The sequence below is a fragment of the Salvelinus namaycush genome, chromosome 26 (genome assembly GCF_016432855.1).
Source record: "Salvelinus namaycush isolate Seneca chromosome 26, SaNama_1.0, whole genome shotgun sequence".
NCBI lineage: Eukaryota > Metazoa > Chordata > Actinopteri > Salmoniformes > Salmonidae > Salvelinus > Salvelinus namaycush.
Window position 1 is genome coordinate 10,459,627 of NC_052332.1, and position 22,707 is coordinate 10,482,333.

The window sequence follows — 22,707 nt, forward strand, 5'->3', positions numbered from 1 at the left end:
GCAGGACAATAGTTACTTTGTGCAAGACAATTGATCAGGATTAAAAACTTTGCAGATCTGGCCTCCCGAGTGGCGCAGCAGTCTAAGACACTGCATCGCAGTGCAAACTGTGTTGCTACCGATTCTGGTTCGATACCCGTGCCGACTGGGAGACGAATGAGGCGATGGTGGGCTTTTGGTTTCTCTCCCTCTAAAAACACAAATAACTCATTCTAAAACAACAAACTGGCTTTATTTACAAATTAGTAAGAATGTCTCACCCCATGTTCAAGAATAGCCTACCGGCGTGTGGTCAACTATTTCAGCACCGTTTTGCGCTGCTCTGAGACAAGCGTGGGGACTGGTCTTGGTAAATCAATTAGATTTTTATTTTCCCTGAATCTCTGTTTTGGTCATGGTTAGACTACAATTAGGTGTGTAAATGTTATGCTCTTAGTACAGTAGCTTACTCCCGACCGTTTGTCGGTTGTAGGTTGTACAGCGCCATATTTTCCTAATGGAAACCATGAGGGTTTAGTATTTTTTTAAATTATTGGAATAGAAGCACCATAATATTAATCAAATTAATTAAGCTACATTTCTTAAAATCAATCCCATATACTATGTTCTTACAAAAAAGGATATAAATTCTCTAGTACAGCCAATATGGAAGACTATCAAATGCTTCTCAAAGATGCCCTCTGGTGGTCAAACTAGCACTAACTAGCATTAATGGCAGCAATGGCTGTCAATTAAATGTGGATGGCGACTTTGTACATGTAGTGTATATACTTTTCAAGTTACAGTATTTCCTTCATAACACTTTTAATGGCATCACAAAATAACAACCCATATTCAATTATTATTCTTCAGATCACCTCTGACCATTGCCCACATTCTTATGTTAGAAATATTGTTCCTGTATTCGCTTTTGAACATGTTAAAGTTTCAGCGGGAAACTCTCTGGAAACAAAGGAACATTACTGTACTGAATTTGGAGAGGGATGTTCTTTGGATCTTCTTTCCTTTAATTTACAACAGGGCGTGAAGTGTCAACCCCCACAGCAGCTCCCTCCTCCCCTCTTCTATGGGTGAGAGAGGGCCTGGTTATTGCCAAGCTGATCTGACCCATTCAGATCCTCACAGGACATTCATGACAGTCCCCCTCTGTTGGGTTCAATCTAGGAAGGATTCTGCAAGTTGCAACCCACCACAAAAATGACCATGGGATGTCCTGGTTTGTAGGTCATCATAGCAGACCCCCTTTGGTGGTTTACCCTGGTAGGATTCCTGCAAGCTGCAGACCACCACAAGATTGGCCAGGGGATCTCCTGGTTGTGGATCGTCGTTCCTGATCCGTCGTCCAGGCTGGTGGATCTAGGCATTAACTTAGACAGACATTAATAACGCACAACACTCATGCAATACATCATTACATTTGACACTAACTAGTGGTTGTATGGGGAACTTGTTTGTGGCAGTATCACTTCCTAAGTGTCAAAGAAAATGAAAAAAAAATGAATAGAAACACAAACAAAAAATATACAAAATATAGTTACCACACCTTAATCATCTATTTGGACTCTTCTATATATGTCCACGGTCTTGGCTAAATTACTACCATGGCATTTTGTCTAATCTGGGGGAGATCCTTCTTAGCGGTATGTTGCTTAGGGCACTATCCTAAATTGATAACTACATGATAAGTCTACAGCTGTAAGGCACTAGCTTCGGACAGTCTACAGGGATGACCTATGGACCTCTGAGGAGAAACTGGTGATTAATGTAGCTGTAGAGTCAAAGGGGCTTCAGGGTCTATTTACAACTTTACCAAGGCTGGTATTTTGCTTGGACCCTTAAGTGATCCTAGTATAAATCCTCACTAAATGTTCCATTGTACATGTGAATTTATGCTTACACAAGCGCATATACAAGGGAAAGAACACCAAGTATCATGGTAGGCTGCAACCTGTTCAGAATGAGTCTGACGTCATCAGATCATGATCATCCATGTCAGTGACCGTGTGTCAGTAAGAATCGGTGCCGACCTCAAGCCATATACCATATAGGGGACCTATAGTGGTTTTACTAGAAGTCAATGTCTCTTACACCACTGTAGTGGCGATAGGTATGAAAAAGTCTCTTCATAGCTATGTTATCCACGGAGGAGCTAACCTCACGACAGAAGTACTCTATAAGCACTGAACCAGTCGTACGCGGTGTGATCATGGTTCATGACTTCTAATAACTTTCCCCTGAATGGAGGGTTCTATTTATTAGCGGCATGTGTGTTAACCATCAGAAGAGTTTTTTGGAGATTCCCTTCCACGTGTTGCGATCTGAGTGATCACTACCTCCTCTGTTGCTGTTATCAGTTTGAATTGTTAGGTCTCTAACCTCCTTACTGATTGTGGCTGGACTGACTGTTCCTGGTACTGTTACCCAAGGCAACCAGCTACTTTACCAATTCATACCGAAATGTTATCCTACCGGAACACACGATTAGAGCATATTACTAGTTGTATTGTAGTTGAGACTACACATGGCAAGGAATGATTATTTTAATTTTTTAATGGGGGGGGGGGGGGGGGGGGGGGAGTCCACTGAACTTTTACGACCAGTGTGGGACACCTGGTCGTGATATCTCGTACAGTGTTGCCCGCAGTCTGGACCCTCCCACTGGCCTCAACGAGGCTCATCATGGGTCTGGGCTAGTATTCCCCCCTTTGTGTCTCGGGACCCATCCACCAGCGAATAGGTCGGACCCTTTGTACGAGTTGTCAGCAGCCGCGTTGTTATTCGATTGGCTATAACCTTTCAACCAAATCTCCTGGTGTTTGTGCTTCAAAACTCTCAGTGGCTGTCGTGGCCTGCCAGTCACCACAACGTCCACGTGTGGAAACCGTTCCAATACCTGTGAACTGAGCCAAGGATATCTTTCTGCGAAAACACGAAAAGGATAGTCTATCAGGTTTGCCCATTGGATGTTACGAGATATCAAGAGGTGTCGAAATACATTTTTCCCAAGGGGTCCTGGTCAACAGATACTCCTTGTGGATGACAGTGTTGCAGCCAGCGTTAGAAGACAGTGTGGTCAGTGGAGACAGCACGGTTACCTATTGGTTGTTTTTCCAATCCATCAGTGGGACCAAACTATCCACTTTTGATGCCTTAAAAACTGTGCTCACAAGCTCTCTAATTTCTGAGATTGGCAAACTAATCTGGGCTGTAACGACGTAGGCCAAAGTAAGCTGAATGAAGCCTATGATAGTATGCTTGTGGATCTTCATTCCATCGAGGACCACTTTGGAACAAGCGTTTAAATTAATACTTTCAAGTGATATCCTCTGGGTCCACACTGTGCACTTTGTTGTATGTCTGTTGCCCAAAATAAATTAAATTAAATTCAAAATTCCGAGCTTGTTTGACAATGTTAGCCAGCGAGTTGTCATGTTTGTGAGTTGCAGAACCACTGAATTCTATTTTCAAAGCCGTGGCAAGTTTTGTGTAGTCGTTTTGCACATGTTGCTGTTGTATATGGATTAACCTTCTTATGTCTTTTCGATGTTCGCTTCAGCAGGTAAAGCCTGTCAGTACCAGTAGTGTTCGGGTAGCCATCCAAGGCGTTGTCTATGTCTACTGAGTGTCGTTTGGCTTCCCTGGAACGGGGTCAAAGGTGCAGAAGTTTTTGACAATTTTTTCAAGGCATTCCGTGCCAAGTGCGCGGAGAAGGTTGGCTTCATCCTGTGGGGAAACTTGGGCCGAAAGGCCAAGAGGAGAAACCAAGCTTTGGTTTTGTTGGCGAGGAGGCACCATATTACTCTGTGCCGAAGGGCCAAGAGGAGAAGACTGGGGTCACCTGAGTGAGGCAAAGTCTGAAACCTTCTGTCGTCTTCACTCCTTTGTGTACCGAGCTCCGGTTGTGAACTTGGTTGATTGTTTGGGTAGTCACGTTGTAGCGCGTGACCATTCTGGAATTCCTCCAGATGGTACCTAAGGGAAGTATTCTACTGCATCGCAGAGTCCACTTGGGTGTTTAGAGTACTTATTTTAGACACGTGAGTGTTGCACTGGCTCCGTTCAGCCTCATTCTTATATGTCATGGTTTACAGATAGAGATTTTGAGTGAGGAGCGAGAGATTCAGTAATGAGATTTCCTCTGCTTGCTTGGAGATCAATTTTTCCGTCTCTCACTTCGGTTCTCTCATCAATCATTTGGTCAGCGACTTCAATGAGTTCCACTGTTTTGTCACCCAACTTGGTTATTGTGTTCATTAACTGATCGTCTTTGGTCGGCAGCATTTGGACTAGAACATTATTGCTTTGAGAGTTGTTCATCAAAGCAGCATGCATGTTAAGTTGGCGCCCCGTATTTATTTTTTGCGGGAAACTCTGGAGACAAAGGTGAATAGTGAATTGGAGAGGGATGTTCTCTGGATCTCCGTTCCTGAGGTGTCAACCCCCACAGCAGCTCCCTCCTCCCATTTTCTGTGGGTGAGAGAGAGTCTGGTTACTGCCAAGCTGATCTGACCCATTTGGATCCTTACAGGACAGTCATGACACCCGTATTCCATGACGCTAAAAAACATATGCCACCACCATGCTTAACCGCAGGGATGGTGCCAGGTTTCCTCCAGACATGACGCTTGGCATTCAGGCCAAAGAGTTACATTTTGGTTTCATCAGACCAGAGAATCTTGTTTCTCATGGTCTGAGAGTCCTTAAGGTGCCTTTTGGCAAACTCCAAGCAGGCTGTTAGGTGCATTTTACTGATGAGTGGCTTCCGTCTGGACACTTTACCATACAGGCCTGATTGGTGGAGTGCTGCAGAGATGTTGTCATTCTGGAAGGTTCTGCCATCTCCACAGAGGAACTCTGGAGCTCTGTCAGAGAGACCATCGGGTTCTTGGTCACCTCCCTGACCAAGGCCTTTCTCCCCCGACGGCTCAGTTTGGCCGGGCGGCCAGCTCTAGGAAGAGTCTTGGAAGTTCCAAACTTCTTCCATTTAAGAATGATGGAGGCCACTGTGTTCTCGGGGACCTTCAATGCTGCAGAAATGTTTTGGTACCCTTCACCCAGATCTGTGCCTCGACACAATCCTGTCTCGGAGCTCTATAGGCAATTCCTTCGACCTCATGGCTTGGTTTTGCTTTGACGTGCATTGTCAACTGTGGGTCCTTATATAGACAGGTGTGTGCCTTTCCAAATCATTTCCAATCAATTGAATTGACCACAGGTGGACTCCAAACAATTTGTAAAAACATCTCAAAGATGATCAATGGAAACAGGATGCACCTTAGCTCAATTTCGAGTCTCATAGCAAAGGGTTTGAATACTTATGTAAATAAGTTATATCTGTTTTTTATTTTTAATAAATGTGCAAAAATGTCTTTGTCGTTATGGGGTATTGTCTGTAGATCAATGAGGAAAAGTTATTTTAATCAATTTGAGAATAAGGCTGAAACGTAACAAAATGTGGAAAAAGGGAAGGGGTCCAAATACTTTCCGAATGCACTGTTTGTAGAAAAAGCATTATGTTGACTGACTACCTTTTCATGTTGTGTGCTTCAAAAGAAAAAAAAGGATCTTGGTCATTTTTATTTCGCTCTCTCTTTTCTAGTCTCTTTCTCTCTCAACCCTCAGACATAGGCCAGGAAGGGTCTCGGGACTGTCCTGTTTTTGATGTGTGTGGCCTTTCATATTATTGTAGAAATTAATGCACCGAAGGTGTTTATTTAATGTGTTTCACTAAGTGTGTGTCATGCAGTACCATGCTTCAGTGCATCTTACAAATCTCTCTGCTTTAGGTTAAGATCTATGGACTATTTCCATGAATCCGTTAGTATGGGTATGTTACACTAAGACTGAAATGGTAGGTGAGTGTGTGGATTACTGCAACCCACTAGGCACACACTGGTTGAATCGATGTTGTTTCCAAATAATTTCAATGAAATTACGCTGAACCAACGTGGAATAGATGTTGAGTTGACGTCTGTGCCCAGTGGGAAGTGTCTGTGAGATGTATGTGAAATGGTGTGTGTGTTTTGGGACAAGGGTATGTATGTTCATTTTCAGGGGGTGTGTGTGTGTTTTGGGATAGGCATGTGAGTGTGTGTGTGTGTGTGTGTGTGTGCGTGCGTGCGTGCGTGCGTGCGTGTGTGTGTGTGTGTGTGTGTGTGTGCGCGTGTGTGCGTGTGTGCACGCATGTTTTTAGGAACATGGGTATACGGTCATCTCAGTCTTGGCAGTGCTGTGGAAACAGGATGTATAGGCTTAATTTGGCTGTAATATTAATTACTGTGCTGAGGGGATGTAACGCGCCTCCTCCTTCTCTTCATCCGAAGAGGAGTAGCAAGGATTGGACCAACGTGCAGCGGGTTGTGAATACATAATGAACTTTATTAACAAGACGAAACTAAACACACGAAGAACACTTGATAATTTTACAAAACAACAAAACGAAGTAGACAGACCTGAACGAGAGAACTTACATAAAACATGAAGAACGCACGAACAGGAACAGACTACATATACTAACGACAACGAAACAGTCCCGTGTGGTGCGAACATACACTGACATGGAAGACAATCACCCACAAACAAACAGTGAGAACAACCTACCTTAATATGACTCTCAATCAGAGGAAACGTCAAACACCTGCCTCTAATTGAGAGCCATACCAGGCAACCCAAAACCAACATAGAAACAGAAAACATAGACTGCCCACCCAAAACTCACGCCCTGACCAATAAACACATACCAAACAACAGAAAACAGGTCAGGAACGTGACAGAACCCCCCCCTCAAGGTGCGAACTCCGGGCGCACCCCTACAACTCAAGGGGAGGGTCTGGGTGGGCATCTGTCCGCGGTGGCGGCTCCGGCGGTGGACGAGGACACCACTCCACCACTGTCTTTGTCCCCCTCCTTAGCGTCCTTTGAGTGGCGACCCTCGCCCCCGACCATGGTCCAGGAACCTTCACTAAGGCCCCTCCTACATAGAGGAGACAGCTCAGGACAGAGAGGTAGCTCAGGACAGAGAGGTAGCTCAGGACAGAGAGGTAGCTCAGGACAGAGAGGTAGCTCAGGACAGAGAGGTAGCTCCGGACAGAGAGGTAGCTTAGGACAGAGGGACAACTCTGTACTAATGGCAGCTCCGGACTGAGTGGCAGCTCCGGACTGAGTGGCAGCTCCGGACTGGAGGGCAGCTCCGGACTGGAGGGCGGCTCCGGACTGGAGGGCGGCTCATGACTGGAGGGCGGCTCATGACTGGAGGGCGGCTCATGACTGGAGGGCGGCTCATGACTGGAGGGCGGCTCATGACTGGAGGGCGGCTCATGACTGGAGGGCGGCTCATGACTGGAGGGCGGCTCATGACTGGAGGGCGGCTCATGACTGGAGGGCGGCTCATGACTGTAGGGCGGCTCATGACTGTAGGGCGGCTCATGACTGTCTGGCGGCTCTGGCAGCTCCTGACTGGCTGGCGGCTCTGGCAGCTCCTGACTGGCTGGCGGCTCTGGCAGCTCCTGACTGGCTGGCGGCTCTGGCAGCTCCTGACTGGCTGGCGGCTCTGGCAGCTCCTGACTGGCTGGCGGCTCTGGCAGCTCCTGACTGGCTGGCGGCTCTGGCGGCTCCTGACTGACGGACGGCTCTAACGGCTCCTGACTGACGGACGGCTCTAATGGCTCGGGACAGACGGACGGCTCTAATGGCTCGGGACAGACGGATGGCTCAGAAGGCGCTGGGCAGACGGATGGCTCAGAAGGCACTGGGCAGACGGATGGCTCAGAAGGCGCTGGGCAGACGGATGGCTCAGAAGGCGCTGGGCAGACGGATGGCTCAGAAGGCGCTGGGCAGACGGATGGCTCAGACGGCGCTGGGCAGACGGATGGCTCAGACGGCGCTGGGCAGACAGATGGCTCAGACGGTGCTGGGCCGACAGATGGCTCAGACGGTGCTGGGCCGACAGATGGCTCTGCCCTGCTGAGGCGCACATTAGGCCTGGTGCGTGGTGCCGGAACTGGAGGTACCGGGCTGACGGCACGCACCTCAGGGCGAGTGCGGGGAGAAGGAACAGTGCGTACAGGGCTCTGGAGACGCACAGGAGGCTTGATGCGTGGTGCCGAAACTGGAGGCACTGAGCTTGAGACACGCACCACAGGGAGAGTGCGTGGAGGAGGAACAGGGCTCTGGAGACGCACTGGAAGCCTGGTGCGTGGTGTAGGCACTGGTGGTACTGAGCTGGGGCGGGAAGGTGGCGCCGGATATACCGGACCGTGTAGGCGTACTGGCTCCCTTGAGCACTGAACCTGCCCAACCTTACCTGGTTGTATGCTCCCCGTCGCCTGACCAGTGCGGGGAGGTGGAATAACCCGCACCGGGCTATGTAGGCGAACCGGGGACACCATGCGTAAGGCTGGTGCCATGTAAGCCGGCCCAAGGAGACGTACTGGTGGCCAGATATGTAGAGCCGGCTTCATGGCACTTGGCTCAATGCTCAATCTAGCCCTACCAGTGCGAGGAGGTGGAATAACCCGCACCGGGCTATGCACACGTACAGGAGACACCGTGCGCTCTACTGCGTAACACGGTGTCTGCCCGTACTCCCGCTCTCCACGGTTAGCCTGGGAAGTGGGCGCAGGTCTCCTACCTGCCCTAGACCCACTACCTCTTAGCCCCCCCCCAAGAAATTTTTGGGTTGTACTTGCGGGCTTTTCGGGCTTCCGTGCTAGACGCGTCCCCTCATAACGCCGGTTCCTCTCTCCGGTTTCCTCCGCTCTCCGAGCTGCCTCCAGCTGTTCCCATGGGCGGCGATTCACTTCAACTTTAGCCCATGGTCCTTTTCCTTCTATGATCTCCTCCCAAGACCAGAAATCCTGCTTCGTGCGCTGTCCGTTAACCCGCTGCTTGATCCGGGTTTGGTGGGTGATTCTGTAACTCGCCTCCTCCTTCTCTTCATCCGAAGAGGAGTAGCAAGGATTGGACCAACGTGCAGCGGGTTGTGAATACATAATGAACTTTATTAACAAGACGAAACTAAACACACGAAGAACACTTGATAATTTTACAAAACAACAAAACGAAGTAGACAGACCTGAACGAGAGAACTTACATAAAACATGAAGAACGCACGAACAGGAACAGACTACATATACTAACGACAACGAAACAGTCCCGTGTGGTGCGAACATACACTGACACGGAAGACAATCACCCACAAACAAACAGTGAGAACAACCTACCTTAATATGACTCTCAATCAGAGGAAACGTCAAACACCTGCCTCTAATTGAGAGCCATACCAGGCAACCCAAAACCAACATAGAAACAGAAAACATAGACTGCCCACCCAAAACTCACGCCCTGACCAATAAACACATACCAAACAACAGAAAACAGGTCAGGAACGTGACAGAACCCCCCCCTCAAGGTGCGAACTCCGGGCGCACCCCTACAACTCAAGGGGAGGGTCTGGGTGGGCATCTGTCCGCGGTGGCGGCTCCGGCGGTGGACGAGGACACCACTCCACCACTGTCTTTGTCCCCCTCCTTAGCGTCCTTTGAGTGGCGACCCTCGCCCCCGACCATGGTCCAGGAACCTTCACTAAGGCCCCTCCTACATAGAGGAGACAGCTCAGGACAGAGAGGTAGCTCAGGACAGAGAGGTAGCTCAGGACAGAGAGGTAGCTCAGGACAGAGAGGTAGCTCCGGACAGAGAGGTAGCTTAGGACAGAGGGACAACTCTGTACTAATGGCAGCTCCGGACTGAGTGGCAGCTCCGGACTGAGTGGCAGCTCCGGACTGGAGGGCAGCTCCGGACTGGAGGGCAGCTCCGGACTGGAGGGCGGCTCATGACTGGAGGGCGGCTCATGACTGGAGGGCGGCTCATGACTGGAGGGCGGCTCATGACTGGAGGGCGGCTCATGACTGGAGGGCGGCTCATGACTGGAGGGCGGCTCATGACTGGAGGGCGGCTCATGACTGGAGGGCGGCTCATGACTGTAGGGCGGCTCATGACTGTAGGGCGGCTCATGACTGTCTGGCGGCTCTGGCAGCTCCTGACTGGCTGGCGGCTCTGGCAGCTCCTGACTGGCTGGCGGCTCTGGCAGCTCCTGACTGGCTGGCGGCTCTGGCAGCTCCTGACTGGCTGGCGGCTCTGGCAGCTCCTGACTGGCTGGCGGCTCTGGCAGCTCCTGACTGGCTGGCGGCTCTGGCGGCTCCTGACTGACGGACGGCTCTAGCGGCTCCTGACTGACGGACGGCTCTAATGGCTCGGGACAGACGGACGGCTCTAATGGCTCGGGACAGACGGATGGCTCAGAAGGCGCTGGGCAGACGGATGGCTCAGAAGGCACTGGGCAGACGGATGGCTCAGAAGGCGCTGGGCAGACGGATGGCTCAGAAGGCGCTGGGCAGACGGATGGCTCAGAAGGCGCTGGGCAGACGGATGGCTCAGACGGCGCTGGGCAGACGGATGGCTCAGACGGCGCTGGGCAGACAGATGGCTCAGACGGTGCTGGGCCGACAGATGGCTCAGACGGTGCTGGGCCGACAGATGGCTCTGCCCTGCTGAGGCGCACATTAGGCCTGGTGCGTGGTGCCGGAACTGGAGGTACCGGGCTGACGGCACGCACCTCAGGGCGAGTGCGGGGAGAAGGAACAGTGCGTACAGGGCTCTGGAGACGCACAGGAGGCTTGATGCGTGGTGCCGAAACTGGAGGCACTGAGCTTGAGACACGCACCACAGGGAGAGTGCGTGGAGGAGGAACAGGGCTCTGGAGACGCACTGGAAGCCTGGTGCGTGGTGTAGGCACTGGTGGTACTGAGCTGGGGCGGGAAGGTGGCGCCGGATATACCGGACCGTGTAGGCGTACTGGCTCCCTTGAGCACTGAACCTGCCCAACCTTACCTGGTTGTATGCTCCCCGTCGCCTGACCAGTGCGGGGAGGTGGAATAACCCGCACCGGGCTATGTAGGCGAACCGGGGACACCATGCGTAAGGCTGGTGCCATGTAAGCCGGCCCAAGGAGACGTACTGGTGGCCAGATATGTAGAGCCGGCTTCATGGCACTTGGCTCAATGCTCAATCTAGCCCTACCAGTGCGAGGAGGTGGAATAACCCGCACCGGGCTATGCACACGTACAGGAGACACCGTGCGCTCTACTGCGTAACACGGTGTCTGCCCGTACTCCCGCTCTCCACGGTTAGCCTGGGAAGTGGGCGCAGGTCTCCTACCTGCCCTAGACCCACTACCTCTTAGCCCCCCCCCAATAAATTTTTGGGTTGTACTTGCGGGCTTTTCGGGCTTCCGTGCTAGACGCGTCCCCTCATAACGCCGGTTCCTCTCTCCGGTTTCCTCCGCTCTCCGAGCTGCCTCCAGCTGTTCCCATGGGCGGCGATTCACTTCAACTTTAGCCCATGGTCCTTTTCCTTCTATGATCTCCTCCCAAGACCAGAAATCCTGCTTCGTGCGCTGTCCGTTAACCCGCTGCTTGATCCGGGTTTGGTGGGTGATTCTGTAACTCGCCTCCTCCTTCTCTTCATCCGAAGAGGAGTAGCAAGGATTGGACCAACGTGCAGCGGGTTGTGAATACATAATGAACTTTATTAACAAGACGAAACTAAACACACGAAGAACACTTGATAATTTTACAAAACAACAAAACGAAGTAGACAGACCTGAACGAGAGAACTTACATAAAACATGAAGAACGCACGAACAGGAACAGACTACATATACTAACGACAACGAAACAGTCCCGTGTGGTGCGAACATACACTGACAAGGAAGACAATCACCCACAAACAAACAGTGAGAACAACCTACCTTAATATGACTCTCAATCAGAGGAAACGTCAAACACCTGCCTCTAATTGAGAGCCATACCAGGCAACCCAAAACCAACATAGAAACAGAAAACATAGACTGCCCACCCAAAACTCACGCCCTGACCAATAAACACATACCAAACAACAGAAAACAGGTCAGGAACGTGACAGGGGATGAGAACGTGAGGGGCATCACTCCCTCTCTTCCTCTGCTGGTTTCTACACAGTACTCACTACTGCTTCACTACTTAGTATATTCAATTGTGTGGTTAAAAAGGCGGACGGGCCAGCAACCAGATGGTTGTCTGGCATCAGTGACCTAGATGCTAGGGTATGAGGACAAGCCCAAGATCGCCTCAATGTTATGTGTGTGTGAATGTACCAGATGGCAAAGTGTGTGTGTGTGTGTGTGTGTGTGTGTGTGTGTGTGTGTGTGTGTGTGTGTGTGTGTGTGTGTGTGTGTGTGTGTGTGTGTGTGTGTGTGTGTGTGTGTGTGTGTGTGTGTGTGTGTGTGTCTGTATGGACACAGTCCTTTCATCGCCTTGCCAGTTGAAAGTGTGTATCTCACAGGATGGGTTTTTTATTATTAAACCAGATTAAATAATGTATACAGTCGCCACAATTTGCTGAGATCATTTTTTTTATCTAAAAAGGGATTACAGTGTATTTTTTTCATGCCAATCTACACAACTTTCTCCACAGTTTAATAGTGAAAGAAAAATATACAGAAGATGTGTTGATGCCGTAGGTCTTCACATCCCAGAGTTAACTTGGTGGAAGGAAATTTGGCAGCTATTACAGCTGTGAATCATTTTGAATGATTCTACCAATCTTGCACAACTCTTAGGGTAACATACACTCACCGGGACAGTTTATTAGGTACATCACTCTGTTCACGAAAATGGATCGCTCCTACAGACAGTGAGTCACGTGGCCGTGACTTGCTATATAAAGCAGGCAGACAGGCATCGAGACATTCAGTTACTGTTTGATTGAACGTTCGGTCACTTGTTTTGCCCATTCTAAGCGACCTTGAGCATGATATGATCATCGGAACCAGGCGCGGATCCACTATCTCAGAAACAGCCGCCCTCCTGGGCTTTTTGTGCATGACAGTGTCTAGGGTTTACTGAAAATGATGCGACTAACATCCAGTCAGAGGCATTCCTCTGGGTGAAAACAGCTCGTTGTTGAGAGGTCAAAGGAGAATGGCAAGAATCGTGCAAGCTAACAGGCGGGCCACAAACAGACAAATATCGTTGCAGTACAACAGTGGTGCGCAGAACGACATCTTGGAATGCACAACTCATCGATCCTTCTCACGGATGGGCTATTGCACCACACCGGGTTCCATTCATATCAGCTACAAACAAGAAGAAGTGGCTCCAGTGGGCACGCAATCACCAACACTAGACACTTGAGGAGTGGAAAAACATTGCTTGGCACATGACAGTGAGTTCAGTTTACTTGAGTGGCCTGCTCAGTCCCCAGAGCTCAACCCAATAGAGCATCTTTTGGATGAGATGGAACTGGCTGTTCTCAGCATGAATGTACCGCCATCCAATCTGCAGCAACTCTGTGATGCCATCGAGTCAGCTTGGACCAACATCCCTGTGGAACCTTTCCGACACCTTGTAGAATGACCTGAATAATTCAGGCTGTTCTGGAGACAAAGGGTGGTCCAATCCAGTCCTACACTAAAAAAATATATAAATGCACCATGCAACAATTTATACGATTTTACTGAGTGACAGTTCATGTAAGGAAATCAGTCAATTGAAATAAATTCATTGGACCCTGATCTATGGACATCACATGACTGGGAATACAGATAAAGTTGAAGTAGGAAGTTTACATACACCTTAGCCAAATACATTTATACTCAGTTCTTCATAATTTCTGACATTTAATCCAAGAAAAAATTCCCTGTTTTAGGTCAGTTAGGATCACCTCTTTATTTTAAGAAGGTGAAATGTCAGAATAATAGTAGAGAGAACGATTGATTTCAGCTTTTATTTCTTTCATCACATTCCCAGTGGGTCAGAAGTTTACATACACTCAATTAGTATTTGGTAGCATTGCCTTTCAATTGTTTAACTTGGGTCAAACATTTCGGGTTGCCTTCCACAAGCTTCCCACAATAAATTGGGTGAATTTTGGCCCGTTCCTCCTGACAGAGCTGGTGTAACTGAGTCAGGTTTGTCGGCCTCCTTGCTCGCACACGCTTTTTTAGTTCTTCCCACAAATTTACTATAGGATTGAGGTCAGGGCTTTGTGATGGCCACTCCAATACATTGACTGTGTTGTCCTTAAGCCATTTTGTCACAACTTTGGAAGTATGCTTGGGGTCATTGACCATTTGGAAGACCCATTTGCAACCAAGCTTTAACTTCCTGACTGATGTCTTGAGACGTTGCTTCAATATATCCACATACTTTTCCTTCCTCATGATGCCATCTATTTTGTGAAGTGCACCAGTTCCTCCTGCAGCAAAGCACCCCCACAAGATGATGCTGCCATCCCCGTGCTTCACGGTTGGGATGGTGAAAAGCTACCCGAAATGTTTGACCCAAGTTAAACAATTGAAAGGCAATGCTACCAAATACTAATTGATTCTATGTAAACTTCTGACCCACTTGGGAATGTGATGAAAGAAAATAAAGCTGAAATAAATAATTCTCTCTACTATTATTCTGACATTAGACTTTTTCTATTGCATTATTGACTGTATGTTTGTTATTCCATGTGTAACTCTGTGTTGTTGTTTGTGTCGCACTGCTTTGGTTTATCTTGGCCAGGTCGCAATTGTAAATGAGAATTTGTTCTCAACTAGCCTACCTGGTTAAATAAAGGTGGGAAGATTTTTTTTTTTAAACATTTCTTACTCTTAAAATAAAAGTTGTCATCCTAACTGACCTAAGACAGGGAATTTTTACTCGGATTAAATGTCAGGAATTGTGAAAAACTGAGTTTAAATGTATTTGGCTAAGGTGTATGTAAACTTCCTACTTCAACTGTATCTGTTGGTCACAGATACCTTGTCTTTTCAGTATCTGGTGTGACCACCATTTGCCTCATGCACCGCAACACATCTCCTTTGCATAGAGTTGATCAGGCTGTTGATTGTGGCCTGTGGAATGTCGTTCCACTCCTCTTCAATGGCTGTGCGAAGTTGATGGATATTGGCGGGAACTGGTACATGTTGATCCAGAGCACCCGAAACGTGCTCAATGGGTGACATTTCTGGTGAGAATGTAGGTCATGGAATAACTGGGACATTTTCAGCTTCCAGAAATTGATTAGAGATCCTTGAGACATGGGGCTGTGCATTATCATGCTGAAACATGAGTTGATGGCGGCAGATGAATGGCACGTTATAATGGGCCTCAGGATCTCGTCACGGTATTTCTGTGCATTCAAATTTCCATCGATGAAATGCAATTTTGTTTGTTGTCTGTAGCTTATGCGTGCCCATACTATAACCACACTGCTCACAACATTGACGTCAGCAAACCGCTCGCCCACACGACGTCATACATTCATCCTTGAAGAGCACACTTCTGAAGCGTGCCTGTGGCCATTGGAGGTGAGCATTGCCCACCGAAGTCAGTTACGATGCCTCACCTGTCAGGTGGATGGATTATCTTGGCAAAAGGAGAAATGCTCACTAACAGGGATGTATACAAATTTGTGCACAAAGTTGAGAGAAATAAGATTTTGTGTCTATTGAACAATTCCGGGGATCTTTTATTTCAGCTCATGAAACATGGGACCAGTACTTTACATGTTGTGTTTATATTTTTGTTCAGTAAAGATGGGTGTACCTAATAAACTGTCCGGTGAGTGTATGTCCATAGTTTATCAAAACTACTCAACCTCAGTAAATTTGGTTGGGAATCATTGATGACAGCAATATTCAAACCTTGTTTTTGATTTTAAGCAGATTTAAGTCATGGCTGAGACTGGACCATTAAGGAACACTCAACACCTCTTGGAAAGTCACTGGTATGTTTTTGTCATTTAAATGTGTGTAAATTCCACCCTGAAAAATAAAACTCTATCCCAGGGTTAGATTTTCAGAAGACTATGGGAGGTTTTCCTCTAACTTTGCTCCTTACAAATTTCTTCTGATCATGACAAACTCCCAAGTCCATGCAAGTAACAAGCATACCCATAACATGATGCTGCCACCACAATACTTGAAAATACAGAGAATCAAGAACATTAGATTCACTCCACATTAATGTCCTGTATGACAAAGTTAAAAGAAGGAAGCTTGTGTAAAAAAAAAAATCCACTCCAAATTATACAATCTGTTTGCAACAAGGCCGTTAAGCAATACTAGAAGACAATATGGCAAATACATGTACTTTTTGGCCTAAATTAAACACTACAGGTATGGGTCAAATCCAATACAACACAACACAGAGTGAAACCCTCTGTATTTTCAAGTTTTGTGGTGGCAAAATTATGTTATTGGTATGCTTGTCACCGGCAGGGACTGAGGAGTTTGTCAGGATGAAAATAAATATGAAAGTATCAAAGCCTAGGCAAAACATTAGACAAAAACCTAACCCTGGGATAGAGTTAAACATTTTCAGCAGGACAATTCTACATTTGAATGCCAAAGACACACCAGAATGGCTTTCCAAGAGGTGTTAAGTGTTCCCGAGTGGTTAGGATATTGCTGTCCACAAATGACTGAGCTTGAGCAATTTTGAAAAAAAACATAGATATATGTTATGCTGCTATAAGTTGTGCAAAGTTGGTAGAATCCGATGCAAAATTATTCACAGCTGTAATGGCTGCCAAAGGTGCTTCCACCAAGTATTAACTCTGGGGTGTGAAGATATTCGCAATCAAGACATGTTATTTTTTCTTATTAATTAGGAAATGATCTATATACATATAACATCATCAGTTTGAAAATGTGGAGGAGATTGTGTAGATCTATAGGGGAAAAAATCCAATGTAATCCCTTTTTGATTACATTTTAAGCAGCAAAATGTGAAGACTGTGCAAGGGGTGTGTAGACTTTCACTAGGCACTGTTGCTGCTGTCACGTACTAAACACAGCTGAGGTAAGGAACTCTTTAATGTTGCCTTAAAACTTCTTCTGGCTGCAAGCCCGAGGCCGTCCACAATATGACAACAGCCACTTCAAGTGCAGGGCGCAAAATTCAAAATATATTTTTTTGAAATATTTAACTTTCACACATTAACAAGTCCAATACAGCAAATGAAAGGTACACATCTTGTGAATCCAGCCAACATGTCCGATTTTTTAAATGTTTTACAGCGAAAACAGCACGTATATTTATGTTAGCTCACCACCAAATACAAAAAAGGACAGACATTTTTCACAGCACAGGTAGCATGCACAAAGCCAACCTAACTAACCAAGAACCAACCAAACTAACCAACAAACAACTTCATCAGATGACAGTCTTATAACATGTTATTCAATAAATCTATGTTTTGTTTGAAAAATGTGCATATTTCAGGTATAAATCATAGTTTACATTGCAGCTACAATCAGAAATTGCACCGAAAGCAGACAGAATAATTACAGACACCAACGCCAAATACCTAAATACTCATCATAAAACATTTCTGAAAAATACATAGTGTACAGCAAATGAAAGACAGGCATCTTGTGATTACAGCCAATATTTCCGATTTATTAAGTGTTTTACAGCGAAAACACAATATAGCGTTATATTAGCTTACCACAATAGCCAGAAACACAAGCCATTTCCCAGCAGCAAAAGTTAGCGATCGTAACAAACCAGTAAAAGATATATAATTTTTGACTAACCTTGATATGCTTCATCAGATGACAGTCCTATTGTCACACTCTGGCCTTTGTTATATTGATTTTCTTTATTAGTTTAGTTAGGTCAGGGTGTGACATGGGATGTTTGTGTGTTTTTGTCTAGTTTAGGGTGTGTGTATTGTTTAGGGGGTTTTGTAGTATGTATGGGGTTGTGTTCAGTGTAGGTGTTTAGGAAAGTCTATGGTTGCCTGATTTGGTTCTCAATCAGAGACAGCTGTTTATTGTTGTCTCTGATTGGGAGCCATATTTAAGGCAGCCATAGGCTTTAGGTGTTTGTGGGTAATTGTCTATGTTTAACGTTAGTAGCTTGTGTGTGCACTTTCGTTTATAGCTTCACGGTCGTTTATTGTTTTGTTAGTTTTGTAAGAGTGTTTCGTGTTACGTCTTCGTCTAATAAAAGGAAGATGTATGTCTCTCACGCTGCGCCTTGGTCCGCTTATTATGACGATCGTGACACCTATAACATCAGGTTATACATACACTTATGTTTTGTTCGAAAATGTGCATATTGTGTGCATAGAGCTGAAATCAGTGGTTATACATTGTGCTAACGTAGCTACTTTTTCCCACAACGTCCGGATTTTTTTCTGACACACATATTCTGACCAAATAGCTATTCATAAACATAACTAAAAAATACATGTTGTATAGGAAATGATAGATACACTAGTTCTTAATGCAATCGCCGTGTTAGAATTCTAAAAATAACTTCATTACCACATAAGGCTTACGTTATGGCGACCGAGTGCCCAAAACCTGGGCGCAAAACTAATAGTACACAGTTCGACAGATATATGAAATAGCATCATAAAATGGGTCCTACTTTTGCTGATCTTCCATCAGAATGTTGTACAAGGTGTCCTTTGTCAAGAACAATCGTTGTTTGGATTTAGAACGTCCTTTTTCCCTCTTGAATTAGCAAGCGCACTAGCCAAGTGGCGCGAAGCTCTCCTTTCTCAACAAAGGCACACAACGCAACACGCCTAACGTCCCGAATAAATTTCAAAAATCTAATAAAACTATATTAAAAAAACATACTTTACGATGATATTGTCACATGTATCAAATAAAATCGAAGCCGGAGATAGTAGTCGCCTATAACGAAAGCTTTTCAGAAGGCAATTCCAGGTCCAACCTCGCGCCTTCCTGAAAACAGGAAATGGGTGACACGTCATTCCAAGAGGATTTATTCCATCTCAGATCAAGATAAACACTCCATTTCTTCTCTCACTGCCTCTTGACATCCAGGGGAAGGTGTATGACGTGCATGTATACTAATACGTATCATGCCCATTTATAGGCAGGACCTAGAAGAGAGCATCGATTTCAGATTTTCCACTTCCTGGTCAGGAAGTTTGTGCCAAATGAGTTCTGTTTTACTCACAGATATAATTCAAACGGTTTTAGAAACTAGAGAGTGTTTTCTATCCAATAGTAATAATAATATGCATATTGTACGAGCAAGAATTGAGTACGAGGCCGTTTGAAATGGGCACCTTTTATCTGGCTACTCAATACTGCCCCTGCAGCCCAAACAGGTTAAACACAACTCCCTAAGCACACTTTTATGTTATTCATCACGTCAACACACGCCATGTGAGTTGACAACATTCTGTAGCCTCCTGTTATCTAAGTGTATTAGATGGAAGCCTCCAGACTGCCAAGAGGTCTGGGCTTTAATGGCACAGGAGGTTGTGTGTGTGTGGGCCCTCCTCTCCTGCTCTCCTGAAATTTCCTCTGAGACTAGATCCCTCAGGACCCTGTCCAAAGCCGCATTTAGGGCTCTATTCAATCCGTATCACGAAAGTTCAGCGTTTCAGCGTGATTGAAATTTAAAGACAATGTTCCCCCGTTAGCGAGACTGCATTCACAGTAAATGCTGCATATGTCTTCTCAATCAAATGTTAAAAACAAATGTATATCACGCAATATGTAATGCTTCAGCGTTCCAGATTGAATAGAGTCCTTAGAGTGTGTGGTTTCGAGACCAAGAGCTCAAAATGAAGACTTGATCATTTTGTGGTCCACACAAGAACAGCACTAGAGCCAGTTCTGTTGCTCACTTTGAGGACTGTATTTGTTTTCGTTTTGAACACGAATACGTTCCTGTTTATTTCTATTGCTTTTAGCTTTGTTTTTCTTCTCATCCCAGTTTCAAGTTTCTATTACGTTGTGATAGTCCCCTCTTTTCCTCTCTCTACGGAACAATGTAGAAGTTGTGTGGTGTCTGAGCACAAAACACGAGAATGGCACGTCTTTGTGTGTAATTACGTGTGTGTGGTTCAAAGACAAACATTTTAAGAGCAGAAAAACGAAGGAAAATGACAACACAGAATTCTCAATCTAACACAAACACAAGCTCAAACACGCTCACACACGTATACATATTGTCCTTTCAGAGAGGGAGCATCCCTAATTGTTGTGTGTATGAGTGCATGAGTGTGTTTGTGTGTATGTGTGTGTGAGTGAGCGTGTGAGTGTGTGTATCTGTGTGTGCACTTGCATGTGTTCATTCCTATTGTCCTTCTATGTCCTTGAAGGTGTTTTCTTGACTAGGCGATAGGGCCCTGGTCTGCTGGGGTTTCTAAACCAATTCTTTCTGATTAAAACAAATTACCCTGTTACTGTGGTTATCGAGGGGAAGTGCTGCTCGGGGGTCCGCTGTGATAAGTTTAAATGTCAACCCACATCACCATGAAAACTAATGAAGGATAGAACAAGGTCTGGGAGCCTGGGACTGCCCTCTACATGCAAACACGCAAGCACATTTACACACACACACACACACACACACACACACACACACACACACACACACACACACACACACACACACACACACACACACACACACACACACACACACACACACACACACACACACACACACACACACACATACACAAGTACTCAGGAAGAGCATCAAATGATGAATACGTCTGAATTCCAATATAGATCAATCAAAATCTATGTAGAATGGTCTGTGTAATCAAATAGACATTCTCATTCAAAGCCATGTAGGTCTGTCCTGTCCTTTCTAAGACTTACTTGCCAATTCTATGGGAAACCCACTTAACAGAAAGTCCTTACCCAACCTCAGGTCAGGTCTTACAGTAGCTGGTGTAACATTAAAAGCCGAATGCAGTCCTAATTTTTTATTTTAAATCTCAGAATCAAATCATTTCTGAATTAAAATGATCAAAAAGAAACAAAAATAGCTTCTTAGCAAAGGGCAATTTCTCAAGCAAGAATATAACTAGGACTGTCTGGGTGTGGGGAGGGGAAAACTGAAAATGATCTGATATTGGCAGAGAGGTTTGTAACGTCCTTTCTTATTGGTCTATTAACTGATTTAACGCCACCAGGCATGCAAGAACTCCATCCCACCACAACAGACTAACATTTCAGGCACTCTTTTCAAAAGCTCTTATGCTAAAAGGGCATTATCATAATTTTCACAATTTCACAGTATTATTCCAACCTCAGTGTAGAAATATATATGAAACACAAGAACATCACATTTGACTGCACTGGGCCTTTAAGAAGACCCATCAAATTGTGTTTTCCCCCTTTCTTCAAGTTAATCTCAGAAAAGAAGTGGAAAAATGAACGGGCTTTTCCTTCTGTCCAGTCCAGAATGAACTTCTGCACAGAGACTGTTTTCCCAATGCCGGCGACTCCCTTTGTCAGCACAGTTCTGATTTGTTTGTCTTGTCGAGGTAAGGGTTTAAATATAATTATTACTAGTACCCGTGTCGCTGGTTTCTTTGATGCTGTCTCAATCTGTCTCACTTGATGTTCATCGTTGACCTCTCCACTTTCACCCTCTGTAACGTAGAACTCTGCATAGATCTTATTTAGAAGTGTTGGGTTTCCTTGCTCAGCTACTCCCTAAAACACACGCAGAAACTTTGACAGATCACGGCGAAGTCATTTGAGTGACCAAACAATGCATAAAGCATGTTAATGTTCAGCCCAAAACTCCATCCCACCGTGACAGGCTTGAATTGCAGGCAGTCTTTTCAACCAGCTCTTACACTAAATGGGTATTGTCACAATTTTCACAGTATTATTCCAACTTCATAGTGTGGAAATATTTATAAAACACATGGGCTGTATTACAATCACACAGAGGAAGGCAACGCTATAGCATTTAGAGCCATGTTAGAGGCCATGCAGTTAGGGTTAATGGTACGGATTAAACAGGATGCTACTGTACAGTATCTCACTTTTAGTATTGAGCTACAGTATCTATGTGGGGTGGCTGACCCTATTTAGATCGGACTGCCCAGATACAGACCCCCACTGTGACTGGCCCAAGCTCAAGCAGGGAGGGCTGAGTGTGTATTTGTGTGCATGTGTTCTCAGTGCAGTGAATTAATTCACAATGAACTTGGTGACTGCTAACTGCTGAGAATGATTCATCCAAAAAGTTCAGCGAGTTCTGATAGCTGACGTTAATTTTGATTAAAGTTCCTACTTAAACAGCAGCTACTCTTTATGCAGATATTGGAAGATATCCTTAGAATAGAGTTGGAAGATTTCCACCATCTGTAAACTATCCGTCTAACGTTTTACAGTGAAACATATGACCGCTACCATTTTATCCTCTCAAATCGTATGACACACATGGTTTTATCAGGTCTTCCTAGTATCAATCTCTCTTTTGATGTTACAATATGAATGCCATAATGCTGCTTCAGAATGGGCTCAATACGAGGCAAGTGGTTCCGTGTAATCTCACGTCATCTATGAGAATTGGATCCTTAACAGACAGACTGAGATGCACTCTGATTCATTATAATGGTCTGGAGCAGAATAAAGATGGCTATCTCCCATGGCTGATGTCATGGAGGTCTTCAGGACATTCCATTTTACTGTTCTCTTGGTAGTTCACTGGAAAAATGGAGAAAGAGAGATATAGGTAATTGTCAAAATAATGGAAACACTGGAAATACAATATATTTATAATATATATATAAGTATATTGAAAGCAGGCTGCTGAGTTAATTGACCAATTAACATCCCATCATGCTTAGGGTCATGTATATAAAAATGGTGAG